This window comes from Limulus polyphemus, unplaced genomic scaffold (assembly GCF_000517525.1).
Source record: "Limulus polyphemus unplaced genomic scaffold, Limulus_polyphemus-2.1.2 Scaffold3723, whole genome shotgun sequence".
In the NCBI taxonomy this organism is placed as follows: Eukaryota; Metazoa; Arthropoda; class Merostomata; order Xiphosura; family Limulidae; genus Limulus; species Limulus polyphemus.
The window spans coordinates 22,725-37,910 of NW_013669333.1; the positions used below are offsets into that span (position 1 = coordinate 22,725).

The 15,186-nt window shown below is 32.2% G+C and overlaps 1 long non-coding RNA gene across 1 annotated transcript in view; it reads left to right on the forward strand.

Moving 5' to 3' along the window:
- LOC111088420 overlaps window positions 1-4,865 on the forward strand; it is a 27,024-nt gene extending 22,159 nt beyond the window's left edge. Inside the window, exon 3 of the long non-coding RNA XR_002612942.1 lies at window positions 3,729-4,865. This is a non-coding gene — a long non-coding RNA (uncharacterized LOC111088420). The remainder of the gene's footprint in view (window positions 1-3,728) is intronic.
- Window positions 4,866-15,186: the final 10,321 nt, after the last annotated feature.

Here is a 15,186-nt window from a genome sequence, read left to right on the forward strand (position 1 = left end):
TTTTGTGAGTGTAAAACACTTAAATGCACCACTTCTAAAATTGATTTATTTTTGATGCATAAAGTAAAAAGTGATGTAAGGAAAGTCTGAGGAAAATATATGATTTTTGAATTGTTGAGAAGTTTCAACATTTTGAAATATTTCTAAAAACAGTTGGTGCAGAATCAAGAGAGTTACAGTGGATTGTGTATTATATGTGTTTTACAGTAGCTGTGTTTGAACTACATTTTATAGAAAGGTAATTCTATTTCTGAGCTGGCTGTAGTAGCTATGGGATATTGGGTTAGGAATTTTAGTCACAGACTGTGAATATCATGTTAATGGAAAGCTTGAGTTAACTGTGGTTTAAGTGTACAGTTGGAAAGACCAATTTTAATTAGTGTTAAAATAAACGTAATATAAAACTATATTAAAATGCCATGTGTTAGAAGGAAAAAGAAAGCTAATAAATCTCTGAATCAAAAATACAACCTTTTATGTGATCCATATTTGCTGTTTGAGCACTATATTGTGCACTAACTTATCTCAATGATATTATTAAAATTATTTTAAATTTTTTCTTGAGAAAATTTTGTAGTTTTCTCAATATACAACTGCCTTTTTGAGGCTCCAGCACAAAGATCACATTAAATACAAGTTTAACATGGTTAGAAGTCCTAGTTTTATTTCATAATATTTGTAATGAATATTAAATGTACTTTGAAGAAATGGATTTAATTTTCTACATCTGTCTAGAATTAAAGTCCTTATCATGTCAGACATCCATGTAAGAGTACATCGTCTAACAGAACTGGGAAAACTTGCTAACATCGTGTCTGCTGTGATAGGTAGCATGAGTGTAACAACTGGATACAGAAATCCTGATGCTATAATACACTATAATAGTGACAAAATATAAAGCAGTATTGTACTCTAAAGTCTATATCAATGAACAACATAACCACAGTGTAACACACTGGTACCTATCAACATACACAACAATGTTATACAGTATAATACTTACCAACATACACAACAGTGTAATACATTAGCATTAATCAGTGTTCCAAGTAAATTATTATAATACAGATCATTGTAAGAATAGTGGTGTTTTGTAAAGAACTACCGAATGTACAGAATATTGTTACAAGCTATAATACTGACTAAGCAATTAATGCCGTTATACTGGATGTGGATGTGACTAACTGACAGTGTTATATGGCATGTACACCAATGTTTACCAGCCTATTTCACAACATAGACTTTCAAAATTATTGTAAAATGCTTACAGATTGTTAGGAGTATATAGATTATAGTGTTGTTTTGTAATTTAGCTTCTTCAAGGAATGCTGAAGTGAAAGTTATGAAATTTTACAATGAACTAAGAAAGAAACGTATAAGTTATAAATTTTGCAAAATTGAATTTTAAGCAAGACCTATTTGATTATTATTTTTATTAACTGGATGTTTCTGTGGACCGGCAACAGGCCATGGAGAATCAGTTGTACATCACTGCCCCACACTACAGTATATATCCTAAGCATGTGATGTTCTTAAAATTTTCCTAGCTAAACATATGGTTGTAAAAATAAATTTGAAAAAATGTGCAGTTATAATAATATAAATATTTATTCAGCAGAAAGAATTGTACATACATGCTTTCCATTGCCATTATTATACATTTCTTTCTTGTCTTTTTCTTTTCTACTCTATGTTTCTGCAGCCTGACAAAAACACCAACAGATTGATAGTTTCTTAGACTAGCAGTTGGGACCCACTGATCTATGCTGCATTACATCAGGGGCAACACATCTTCACCCATTGAATTTTTACATGAAACCTACAATGCATTGCTCCATTTGGTTTATAAAGATCAACAGCTACCTCTGAACAGCCAGATGGAGTTAAAATGCTAAAAGGTTGTAGAATTGGTGGTGTGGGATCCAGGATACAACTAACTTGCACTCAAATCCACTGTGGGTAATGTGCTAAGGGACTGAAAGCCACTCAATCTACCTGTGTGGTGTATCATCTCAGTTGCTTAAAATTAATCACTTGTCAATTCATGCAGAGTTTGAAACACAAAGCAAAATATCATATTTGGCATTGAATCTGTCAGTCAATGAGTGCATTAACAAGAGTTCAGGAATGCAGGCCAACAGAGCCACTGCCATGAATTTATGCCTTTACATCATGTTCTATACAACACTTATTGATGTTATGGAGAGGAACATACTGCTTGTAAATGACAGTAATGCACTATGGCACTTTGCATGCCATGTTGAGAAGTTGTTTGAGAAAAATAACATCCAAAATCTGCCTTGATCAAAATAGACTTCCAGTATTTTGTTGAAGAACTCTGGGACAATTTATAACCTACCTGAGCAAAGAAAATAAATCTAAATCTTTCTAAACATGGAACTCTTTTGTAAGAAATGTGGCAATATGTTCCTCCTGATGTGTTGGTGACAAGTATTAATATCCAAGTTGAAGCTGTGATTACCACCACAGAGCATAATACTATGTTGTGTATCAGTGATCTATTTTTAGTTAAGTTATATCGACCATGGATATTGTGGTAGGAACATTGTAATACTTGGAGTAGTGAATCATTCGGTCTTCTTTTTTGTCATTGACATTGTTTCCTTCGAAAATGTTAGATAAGGAAGGAAAATATGAAATGTTCATGGTGTTTTCTCTCTTATAAGCCCACTTGTATATGCTTCAGAATTTTTTAAGAAAACTGAGAGTTGATCGTAACTTAAAAGTAAGAACTAATGTGTTTCCTGAATATAAATATTGTTCTTTTGCAATACTATAATTTAGTGAAATTAGTTTTTTAGTTTTACTTTAAGTCATAAAAGGAACATTTGTTATTATTTAATAAATATATTTTTAACCTTACATATGCAATCGTTTGTTGTTTTTAAGCAAATCAAATCAGATACCTCTTGCACACAGACTGAGCCTAATACTAACCGAGTTAAAGAGTTAACGTGTAACTGTCCCTAATAATGCCCTTTGATTAAAAATGCTACAAAGTACAATATGCAATGGCCATAACCAGTGCCAGTAATCTACCAAGGTCAAACTTGGGTTTCAAGATAAAACTTCTGATTATATATATATATATATATATATATATCTGTGTGTGTGGTGAGTGAAGGAAGCCAAAAAAACAACTGTGGACACTACTTTTTAGCCCTTGTAGTAAGTTTAGAAAACTCGGTCCAGTTGAAATAGTGCAAATGGAAACTTATCACAACTTCCATACAAGCTTGTACCTTAGTTACTGTAATTTTTTTTATACCTAATTAAACGTTTTATGTTGCAAGATGAAAATATGTCTTGAAAAAATATAATGTTTGTTAGGTGAAAAATGTCTTAATCTTACCAAGCCAGTTTTCACTTTGATTATAAAACTGTGGCAAGAAAATAATTTGTCACTCTTTTATCCATGTAATTCATGTAAACAATTGACTCTAACCCCAGTTTTAACTGTTAAAGCTTGTATATGTCATAGTCATAATTTGATTGCTATTTTTAAGTGTTTGTTTTATTTAGAAACCTTTAAAATGTTTTTATAATTTATACCAACAAATTGATAGGTTTGGGGATTTTGTTATTATACATACAACAACATAATAGTTTATGAATGTTTTTCAGTGAAATAATGAGGTATTTTTAATATATGTGTTTAGTTCTAAGGATGTTTTATTGTTTAAGTAAAAGTTTTCTATCCATTGCAGGGCCATTTTTACCTACTGACAATGGTGAACAGACTTGGCCTTATCGATGTGAAATCTGTAACAAAAGTTTTTTATCATATGTGTCAGAAAGATCTCATGTCCATTACCAGCACAGAAGCCACCGTAAATTTCCTTGTAACCACTGTGGAAAAGTTTTCACAAGAAGACATACAATGATAACTCATTTTCGGCAAAAACACTTGTAGCTCTAATTGTTTCATTTGCACAGTGTGTTTGAAAACAAACGGTACTGTAAGCAGTATTTATTTTTGTTTTCTTTATAAGTTTATCATTGTTAATTATAAGAAATCTAAACAAATTTGATACGCGGGGTGAGTCAAAAGATCTAATTTTTCCAGTTGTTTGTTAAGTAGGTATGAAATATCAAAAATCTGCTGGCATAGGATGTTTAGAGACATTGGGGACCATTTATACTTGGCACGTCCAGATAATAAAGATCAAATGAAGGTTATTAATGTGCATGAGTTTGCCTAAGTTTATAACTTACCCTGAATTAAAACAAAATTTTTGATTTACAACTTATACTTATGCTAAACCCATAAGGAAAGTAATGTTTCTAGAATAATGTCATTGTGCACTACAACTTTTGTATTAGCACATTTTTACCTGAAACTGATAGTTTCAGAGATAACAACTGATTGACTTTCATAACAGGACATTGTCAGTTATCAAGTAGCCCCCAGTATGCCTACGCATCTTTTCTCAGCAGAACTTCAATTTTCTACAACTACTTCACAACAACAGTGAATATCGGCACTTGTGACTCACCCAACACAGTTGGCATTTCTTAAAATCAAGGTGATATAATACTTACCAAGTTGAAAGGTAGATACACTGTATTCTACTACAACTTAGAACTTCCATTTTAAGTAATATAAACTTATTCTAAAAATTTTTGATAAAAATGACTTTTTTGAATTTAAATTCGAGATTGCCATATTTATATCAAATGTACTTTTTGTTATATTAAAAGATATAGTGGAGAGTATGTATGGGTATACAGACTGATTAATACTTAACTGAATACATTAATACAGTTGGATATTGTCACTTCTGAAGTTTAATTAATTTTTTTTATAACAAGTACTCATCTTAACTTTTAAAAGTTGTTTATCATAAAAAAATGCATTCTTTTGTAAATTTCATTTTGACCTAGAGGAGTTGATAAAAATGTTAACTCTTTTGTGGCTTTAATTATAATAATAAGATTTAGCAGTTGGAAATGTCTGTAAATTAAGAGAAAACACTCAACTGACATGCTGATAATTTGTCTTATATCAGAACATACAGGCTTCTCCTCTATTTTTGTTGTTAAATGGTTTATTCATGTTTTTAGAGCTATGACAAAATAAAGAATTGTGATCTTGTTGATAGACCTTATGACCACGAGTAATTATTTAAGCTTCATGATTAACCTTGTGACTATGAGAGTAACTATTTGACCTTGATTATTATCCATCTGACCACAAGAATGATTGACAATGATGATTAATCTTTTGACCACAAGTGTAATTGTTTTAATAGATATCTGGAAAGTAACAATCTAAAAGTGACTATATAATTAATCTTTTGACCACAAGTGTAATTGTTTTATAAATATCTGGAAAGTAACAATCTAAAAGTTACTATATGATTAATCTTTTGACCACAAGTGTAATTGTTTTATAGATATCTGGAAAGTAACAATCTAAAAGTTACTGTATAATTAATCTTTTGACCAAAAGTGTAATTCTTTTATAAATATCTGGAAAGTAACAATCTATAAGTGACTATGGTTGTAAAGTCTGTGCATTGAATTCTGTAAAAATTGATGTTTTCAACTGAAAATGATTTTTAGTAACAAAAACATATTTGCAAATAGTGGTATCATTCAAGATTTCTCTCTCTGTTTTTAATTTGCCTTATTCATATAAAACAATGTTAAATGGAATATTTCCCTATTAAAATGCATTTATTTGATCACTGATACAGCTGTCTTCATTCATTCAGCATTTTGTAAATATTTACTTGAGAGTATTATTTTATATCAAGATAATAAAGACTTGTTTATTGGAAGGTAATCTCCAGTCTATTTTAATCATATAAATGGAAAGAATTATTTCAATCACACTGACTGAGGTTATTTTTTTGGGATTTCCTTTAGGTTCCATTGAGTGTGATAATCAAAATGACATCAGTCAACCTCTGTCTGTCTTGCAGAGTTCCAGTGACTTGTCACATCTCAGCCAGACAGAACGATTTGTTTGTCCGAAATGTAAACAAAGCTATGCAAGTCGACGATATCAAAATCATTTATGCATAGTTAGGCGTTATTTTTGCCATGTTTGTAAGAAAAGATTATCCTGCTGCTGGTCTTTAAAACGGCATGTTCTAGAACAACATACATCATCAAGAAAAGCCTACGCATGTAGTTGGTGTGGCAAAAAGCTTCTTACATCACGCTACCTCGAAAGACACAAGGCTGCGTGTCAGCGTAAAGTGGATAAATCCTGTGTGAAAGAAGAAGAATTATAGAAACTCCTCGTTTCGCTGCAGTTTTGGCAGTTGGATTTATGTTCATTCATTAGCATTTAAATGCTTTCCAGCGAAGATTTAACCAAAACTAAGCCTAACAAAGTTAGGCTATGCATATATGCTTAATTATAATTATTCTGTTGTAAGGTATCCCTAGGCCTATACCATGACGTGTTACAGTTACCGAAGAAAAATAACGTTTTCAAAACATAGTGCTTTTAACTGCCTTTTCAATCGTTACCAAATCACTGCCTGGGAAACTTGTTCTTTACATTTGTAGCTATGGTTTGGAAATGACTTGTCTAGCCCTTACTAATCCCGAGTGGGCGATGGCTCGTATAGCAGTCACAAGAGTTAAACTGTAAGAATTATTGCGAGATGAAACACAAGTTATATATATATATATATATATATACGCTTCATTTAAAGTTAAAAAGTAATAAACAAAAAATCAGTAGTAATGTAATTTTTAAAAGTTTCGAGATGCCTTTTGTAATAGAAAATTTTTGACTTAAAATGAGTGTCGGCGAATACATTTTTTACTTTTACAGTTTCCATTGTTAAAGATGTACATGTAATTTTAGTGAATTTCAGTTTATCACTGTAACGTGATTTGTTATTTACTTCTGATTAGTTTGAATACTTATATTCACATATGTAACTGTGTATAAATATGTTATAAATGAATTGTTCTGCATTTTCAGCTTCCTGTCTTCTATGTTAGTTTAGATTTGTTTGTCTTGTGGTGCACAGAATATATTTTATACATCTATCTGTAAAAAACAGTGTCCCTTACTTTCGTTGGTTAGCGGTAAGTCTGAGGGTATATAACGCTAAACCTCGGGTTTTGATACCTGCGGTGGACAGATAGCCCATTGTATAGTTTTGAGCTTATAAAGAAAAGAAGCAAAATTATTGTAGCGATTGTTTTTCAAGAGAAAATTTACTGCGTTATTAGTTTGAATATGTAATTTGCACACTTTTAAAATTAAGCTGTTACTTTTTTTTTGGAGGGGTTCGTTATTTCCTAAATATTGTTTTCAGGGTCCTATACCAGGAAAATTATACCTTTTTTAAAGAAAATTTGAATATGTGTTTTCGCACGGGGTATTCGATGTACACACACACCGAGTTTCGTAGATATCTCGGTTTTTCCGACTTCCCATTATTACAGAAAATTTAATGAAGAACAGTTGTGGGTGTGACAGTTGATTTTTTCCCCCTCTTGTATTTACACAGATTTATTTAGAACTTCAGATTGTTCGTAATGTTTGTACTCTTCTACTGTGGCGTTGTTTTAAGATGTTAAGTATGAATTCCTGAGGCTGAATTAAATACAAAGAAAGATCGTGTAATCAGTCATAAAAAGGTCAAGCGGGATTTACACATGTATTTGTTTTTCACCCTGGCGTAAGTGTTTGCCATAGACTAATAGGTTATAAATTGTACGTGTTCGGAATCATCCAAACTAAAACTTTTTTTTTGCTCATTTTCACGTAAGTATAGGTTATTTCGTTAAATAATATGCGTTAAAACAAAATTTAAATACCTTTACCGTACTCGTGAGGATGTGTTTTTTACGTTAATATTGGAGATTAAGAAGCTACAAAATAACGCTGTTAAGATATGTTTAACATCATCATCATAGAAGTGATATTATATTTAAATAGCTTATTAGTGAATGTCAGACATTATTCTGTTTAACTTGATATCGACTGTCGTGAAAATATTTCCTCTTCGTTAATGTTTGTTTTACATTTCACATCAGTCGAAAGTTTACGCAAAGATGTATGAGGACGACTTGAATTTATTTTAAAGATTACATTATGCAAATTTTTTAGTGTAACATTTAATGTTGTATAATATTACTAGTAGTATATTGTTATAAAACATGGCGCCATGTTTTGTTTGTTCCTGATATTGAAGTTAAAAAAAAATTCTAATGTCAAGTAACCTGATTTGCTTTTCGGTTTGTTTACTTTCAACGTTTCGTGGTAAATCTTCTGTAAACATTGTAACAAATAAAGATGGTGTTTAAGGCATTTGTTTAATTAAATAGGTAAACACATGTTGATGCTGGCATCGTTTTTTTTTAAAGATGTTTTAGCATAACAGCAACTGGATATGTGGTTTCCATTAAATTTGTTTTTGAATTTCGCGCAAAGTTACTTGAGGGCTATCTGTGTTAATCGTCCCAATTTTGAGGTAATAGAGTAGATGAAAGTCAGCTAGTAAATAAACACCACCCACTGCCAACTTTTGGCCTAATCCTTTCCAACGAACAATGTGATTGACCGTCACGTTATAATGCCCCAACGGCTGAAATGGCGAGCATGTTCGCTTATGGGGTTCAATACATCCCGTAAATCAAGCGTTTTAACCACCAGCCTTTTCCATTAAATACAGGAGTTACAATTTTGTTCAATCGTTTTTGAGCAACTGCATTATAAGAACGGTTCTGTCGTCAACGGATATCAGTGGACCATACGATCAGGAGGAAGTTTCTCAAGTAGATTGACGAGTATACCGAAATATTACATTTAAACAATTTCGCAGTTGTTTTTTGTATTGGAATGATAATAATAGGATTTTTTTTCATTAATAAATACTCGAAATAAATGGAACATTTATAAAAGGAAGGGTAAGAACAGCTGACCATCAAATATATGAGGATTCCGAAGTCAAATTGCTGCACTTTTAAACAATGCTATTGAGTTTCTTTTTGGATAGCCAACCCACGAATATTAATTATATTTAGCTGAAACCCATAATCTTGGCACCAGCTTTAGCAAACATGATATTTAATTGGGTCCTGGGTAATATAGGGAAAACAAAGTTCTTGTAACAGGTAAAATACAGAACTCTGAATGGTATTATATGCACACATATACATTTTCCACCTGCTTTAGAATTTTTTTCTTTTGTTTAGCGTCCATGCGGTAACACGTGATCCAAGAAGTTGTTAAGATTACATTGTTCTACTTGCTTTGTTTTCTGTACAAGATAATGTCTATTCTGCCAGAGAGGGTATTGCAGTAATATATAGCATCCGGGTTAAAAGTACTGGCACTGGAATATCCTTTTCTGGCCGAGCATAGCATTGAATAAATGTAACAGTCGAACAATGCTGTGAGAGAACAAATGTTACGAGGTGGCGCTGTTGAATGGACAAAACGAGTTTACCTATTGCTTTCAGTCGCGTTTATTTGGTCAATACTACTTTTTTTCCATTATGGCTAGTTCAGCAGAAGTTCATCTTGAGGGACAGAAAGCTAGCAAGCTATTTATTCACTGATCCAACTGAGGCGATATTTCACTTGTCTGTGCAGTAGCAAACTTTTATGTATGTGTCTAAATAAAAATCGTTTTCACTGTGCTTTAAATGTGTACAATTTGTTTATTTCTCACCTATTTTCCTTGTTTTTTCATCGAATATGCTGTTATTTACGAGTTTTGCCTATGTTATAAGCTAGTGTAGGAAGAAGTTACAAAGAAGTGGGGGTACTTGGCTAGACATGCAGATTTTACAATGAGAGATTGAAAGTATAAGGCAGCTCAATCTTGGGTGAGAATGTCCCCCAGAAAATTAATATAGTAATATAATTTACAGTTGGTATGTATACCAAATACGTAAAAGTGGGGGTGCTAAAACACCCACGGTTTCGACGCCTCTGTGATATTGGTCGGGAAATCGGTTTTACCTGAAAATACTACAACGGCACGTACAATAGTAGATTTTGATTTCAGATAAGTCATTAATATTGTGTATTAAAGGTTTAAATACAGTTAATTAAAAATCACTTATGTTTAGAAATACGTATGTTTAAAATTCTATCGATCTATCTAAAATGTAACGTTTTTCTTTTACAAAACTAATTGCGAACTTAATATTATCTCGGTGAATAGCATATCAATTACAAGATTTTTGAATTTCATGATTTTAATGTCATGTAATATTTTGCGTGAAGCAATAATATACTGAGTGTTAATAGTTTCTTCTAAAGATTGTGTGTGTGTGTAAGACATGGAGTTAAGATTCTATTGACATAGAGTTAGAAAAGTATAGAGTGGAATGAATTCGAACTATGAATTAAAATACTTATGTGAGAATGGTAATAATTTTTAACAAAACAGAAAGTTAAAGTTATTTCTTTTTTATTTGTTCCATATAGCAGAAAACATCAACAACATTATCAAATATGAATGCAACATGTGCAACAAGACATTCCGATGTAGTGAAACAAAAAGGTCTCATTTCTATTACCAGCACAGAAGCCACCGCAACTTTACTTGTCCAGCATGCGGAAAGATTTTCACAAGGAAATATACCATGTTGTTGCATTATCGTCAACGACATTCGTCTGGAGATAGGTGATTTGGGGAAGTTTGTGCCGAATTACCTGTATTTAAATATAAATAGGCATTTAAAGCCTTGAATAGTTTCGAAAAAGAAAATACTTGCTGTTCTATTTTATTTCAAAGCTGCATAATGTGGTATCAGTCGTGGGAATCGAACTCCAAATGCTCCTGTTGAGCCACCGATGGACCAAAGGAAAAAAAATATAAATCGGTCTTGAAATAAGTGCGCAATTTATAAAAGAAAATTTCTGTTTTTAATTGCATAATTAAAGAGCTGTTATAAGCCACAAGATTCTCTTTGATTCGTGATTATGTTTATCCTAAATTAAAATCGTGAAGACTAAATAAAGATATCGAAATGAATAGTGCATAGTATTTGTATGTATGTGTGTTTTATATATAGAAATGTTTAGTGAAATAAAAATATATACTTAAATCACACCCTTGTATCCTTTTGAAAAATAGCTTTCTAGATAACTAATAAAAGAATGTTATCTCTCTCAGAGTTAAAGAAGTTTAACCAAAACTTGATAATGACTTCATTGGTTTAGTTCATAATATTAAATTAATTTGATTTTGCCGTACTTGTTAATTATGGGGAATATCATTGAGGAAACCCTGATGAATCAAATCCATTCCACATCATTACTGGATTTTATTTATATTAGTGTACAAGCTCGTTGGTGATATACCGAGATTTTTTCCCTTCTTCTTTTGTATTAGTACTAATGTTTGACAGTTCTTGTTTTGTCTCAGATGTTCAGTATGTACTTATATTGAATCTACCCACATCAATGGATATTTTGCTTGGTGACTCTATGGGTGTAAAAAAAAAAATGTTTTGATGAACCGCATTTTATAGAAATATTAACCTTTCAAGTTGTCCCACCACAAACTAGTGAATTATGTTTTGTAAAGATGATAGTTATAAGAGAAACTACTTTGGAGGGAAAAAGTGAGAAAATATTAAGTTGTATCTATGGTTTGTTAATATATGCGTGGTATGTTCAGGTGAAACTAATTTCCTCGGAGAGTATGAGGTAGGTCCATTTTATAACGGGAGGATTGGCAGGACAAATCACGAAGTGATGCTGAATTTAGTTAAATTTGTGTATCAAAAAAGAAATAAATAGACTGGACACGATATGCAACATATGATAATATTTTTTTTTTAATGAAAGTTTCGAAAAAGTGTGTATAGGTGCTTGACGGTCGCCTTTCTCTGAATTCTTTAGGTTAAAATAGACCAGCGTCTCCTGTCGAGATGTGCTCACGCTAACCAATTCACACATTATCCAGTATTTAAATTAACTCTTTCTTACTTATCGGGAAAAACTGTGGTCGTTCTCAACAGCCCCCCAGTGGCACAGCGGTATGTCTGCGGACTTACAACGCTTGAATCTGGGTTTCGATACCCGTGGTGGGCAGAGCACAGATAGCCCATTGTGTAGCTTTGTGCTTAATTACAAACAAGCGTTCTCAATCAAACGTAGGGCAGGCCATAACCTCTAGCTATCATCTGGTCTGCCATTGAATGACACTGGCTGTCGATATTCTTACACAACGTGCAGCATCATAGCCATTTCCCCCCTTGTAGAACAGATGTTATTTCCATAGAATGACCAAGGAACAAAGACACCTAGAATGAAAATAACTTAACGATTCTCTTGACTAAGTGTTATACGAAAACTGCATAGACTTAGAATAAATGAAATTTTTTGAAAAAATTTGTATTAAAAGGAAAAGGTCAGAACTGCATAGTATTCTGTATATCATATAAGTATTACTCTCATGATATGGCTGGAATCTAGATAAAGAACTACATTATCAAATCGCAATGAAGTGTCGTCTTGAAACATATGAAATAATTTACATTAATATAAAATGAAAAAACGAAATAGTTTTTGTCCTTGCTAGATTTATTAAGGCTGGTTAAACGTCTTTTTGTTGTTGTTATTAACTGTGACAAAGAAAACAAACTATATCAATTGTTGCAATATATAAACTGAACTGTTTTGTGTAATACAAGATTTTCAGTGATGAGCTTCGTAACAATTTTAAGTCTGTTTGAAAATATAGTTTTACTGTTTATGAACATCTCTGCACGGTAAATCCATCTGGTTTAATCAGCTTAAAATATGAAGTAAATATAATTTAAATGAACAAGTTATCAAAATTTTGTAAACTGCTTTTTTTTTTTAATTGGGAGATTAAGTTGTCAGGTGACAAAAGTCATAGGAAATTTGACCTTTCGCTCTTTAGTCCAACCAACTAAAATAATCATGTTCAGGATAACCCTGTATTTATCATCTGCAAAAAACCCATAATGACTGAATTCTCTATATTACTAACTAAACAAGGAGACAGAGACGTTTCAAGGGTTCCATGATTTTGGTAGGAGTGGGACAAGTTGGCAATATGGGGCGCCTGTATGTCACTATTTATAAAACAAAACACTGTGTGGAGCTCCATGGGTCAATCAACGGTAAAAGGTTTTGGGTCTTACGAGTTCACAGAAATCTGACTATTTTGACAGTGTTTTATTGTGATATGTAATTTATATAAAGTAGTGGCAGTTTTTCTTTTAGAAACTCACTATCTATGGCTTCATCTTGAATCAATCTATATCACGTTTCGCAAATCCCTGCAGACATCACAGCTAGAACAGTTATGAATTTCACCTTTACATAATTAATACAGTATAGATATATATTTACGTAATATTTTTTTTTAAATTTCCATGTAGTTATGACGTTCTGTTTGATTGGATATCTCAAAATTGTAAATACGTGTTAATCCTTTTTGCGCGAGTAAATGTTATATATTGCAATCTTTGATCGAGAGAGTCAAACTAGCAGATACACGTTTCTTGATGGACTTCTTAAAACTTACCCTTTTCAAACAGACAGTAAAGAAGTATTTACAAACTGATTTTCTATAACTTAGAATTAAATGTAATCCATTGATTGAAGCATGTAACCTGTGAAGTTGTGGGATACCTTACTTAGACTTTGTGTATATAAGTGGGATAGTTTCAAAGCAGTTGCTTGATTTTCAGCTCTGTTGTTTTGCTCTCGTGTAACAGCCATAGACCTAGCACAAAAGGTAGGCGTACAGAAAAGAAGCCGAGCTATTTTGGTATCATAAAGTCTGCTGTTAATAGTGTTTTATATATCCAATTCTTGTATTCACTTTTTGTTCCTTTACCGTCCGTGTTCAATATATTTTCTTAACAGTCCTGAACATGCGTACTTGTGGAAACTTTTGGCTTTCCTGTTTGAAGTCAGTGAACCTGAATAACCCACAGAACCCATTCTTGTTAGACAGTCTACAGCTAACCTAACTATTCTGTCCTATTGTCACGGCAGCAGGTTGTTTTGGCATCTCAGTATTATTTTTCTAAATGCACTTACTGTTTCCTTATGAATAACCACTAAGTCATGGTTGAAACTGTAGTAGCAATTATTTAATGTTTTATTGCGCTTTCATAGGTTTTAACAACTAAAGCATAACTAATGATAAAAGAGTTTGATATTAAAGCCACGTGTGCAAGGCTGAGAAAAGTATTGTTTCACTTGAGGCATTATGAATATGTTTTAAAATATTCCCTTGTAGTTGTAAGCATTTTTTTACGGAGGTGGGGGTAGTATTCATTACTCATTAATAATTAGATTTATGTGGATGTATAGGCTATTATCCATGACAAAGATTGATATTCGATTGGCACAACCTTATCATACGTACTTAATAACCCAGTATGGCTGCGAACTATGTAAATAATTTTTAAAAGTCAAACTGTAAATTAGCCAAAATAAATAACTATCTCACCTTCCTCCATAAATGTAAGTAACATAATGTAATTCTTAAAGGACATAAGATTAAATTACTCATCAACATTCAATAATATCAAAGATTAATCTGGAAACTTAATAAAGCCTTGCTTCAAGATGCAATCAAAATATCGCCATATAAATAAGCACAGGTACAGAAAACCGTTAACAATCTATACCAAAAGATATATAATACGGCAGATAACACATATTCTGTCAAGAAACGTACAGCTATTCCAACTTTATAATAACACACACGTACTAAAGAAATTCATATAATAAAAATAAATTCATTCATCGATTCTCAAAAGAAGAAACCCCAACACTGCAAACACACCTAAATGCACCATAATAAATTCAAGTAATTGACCACTAACAAAATCTGACGAAAGTGTACTAAGTAAAGGATTAAACTTTGCTCTAACGCATAATAGAATACACACCTTGTATGTAACTCCAACTACAGAAGACAATTTACAGCTTACAACATAAGAGTAAAAAATAGTAAACATTCCAGAATACTATGAAATGTAAATCCCACTATAATACCCCCTATCGTAAAAAATAAACTGCTTCTCAGAATAGTAAAGAAAATCAACACCATAACCAGGGGCGGATTGGGATGGCTAAGCGGCCCGGGATTGGGATCACAGAGTGGCCCTGGACAGGTTTTCTGTTAAACTTTTTATTCCGATGATTTACCGCTCTCAAAACTCACGCGACGTCCCTGTTCC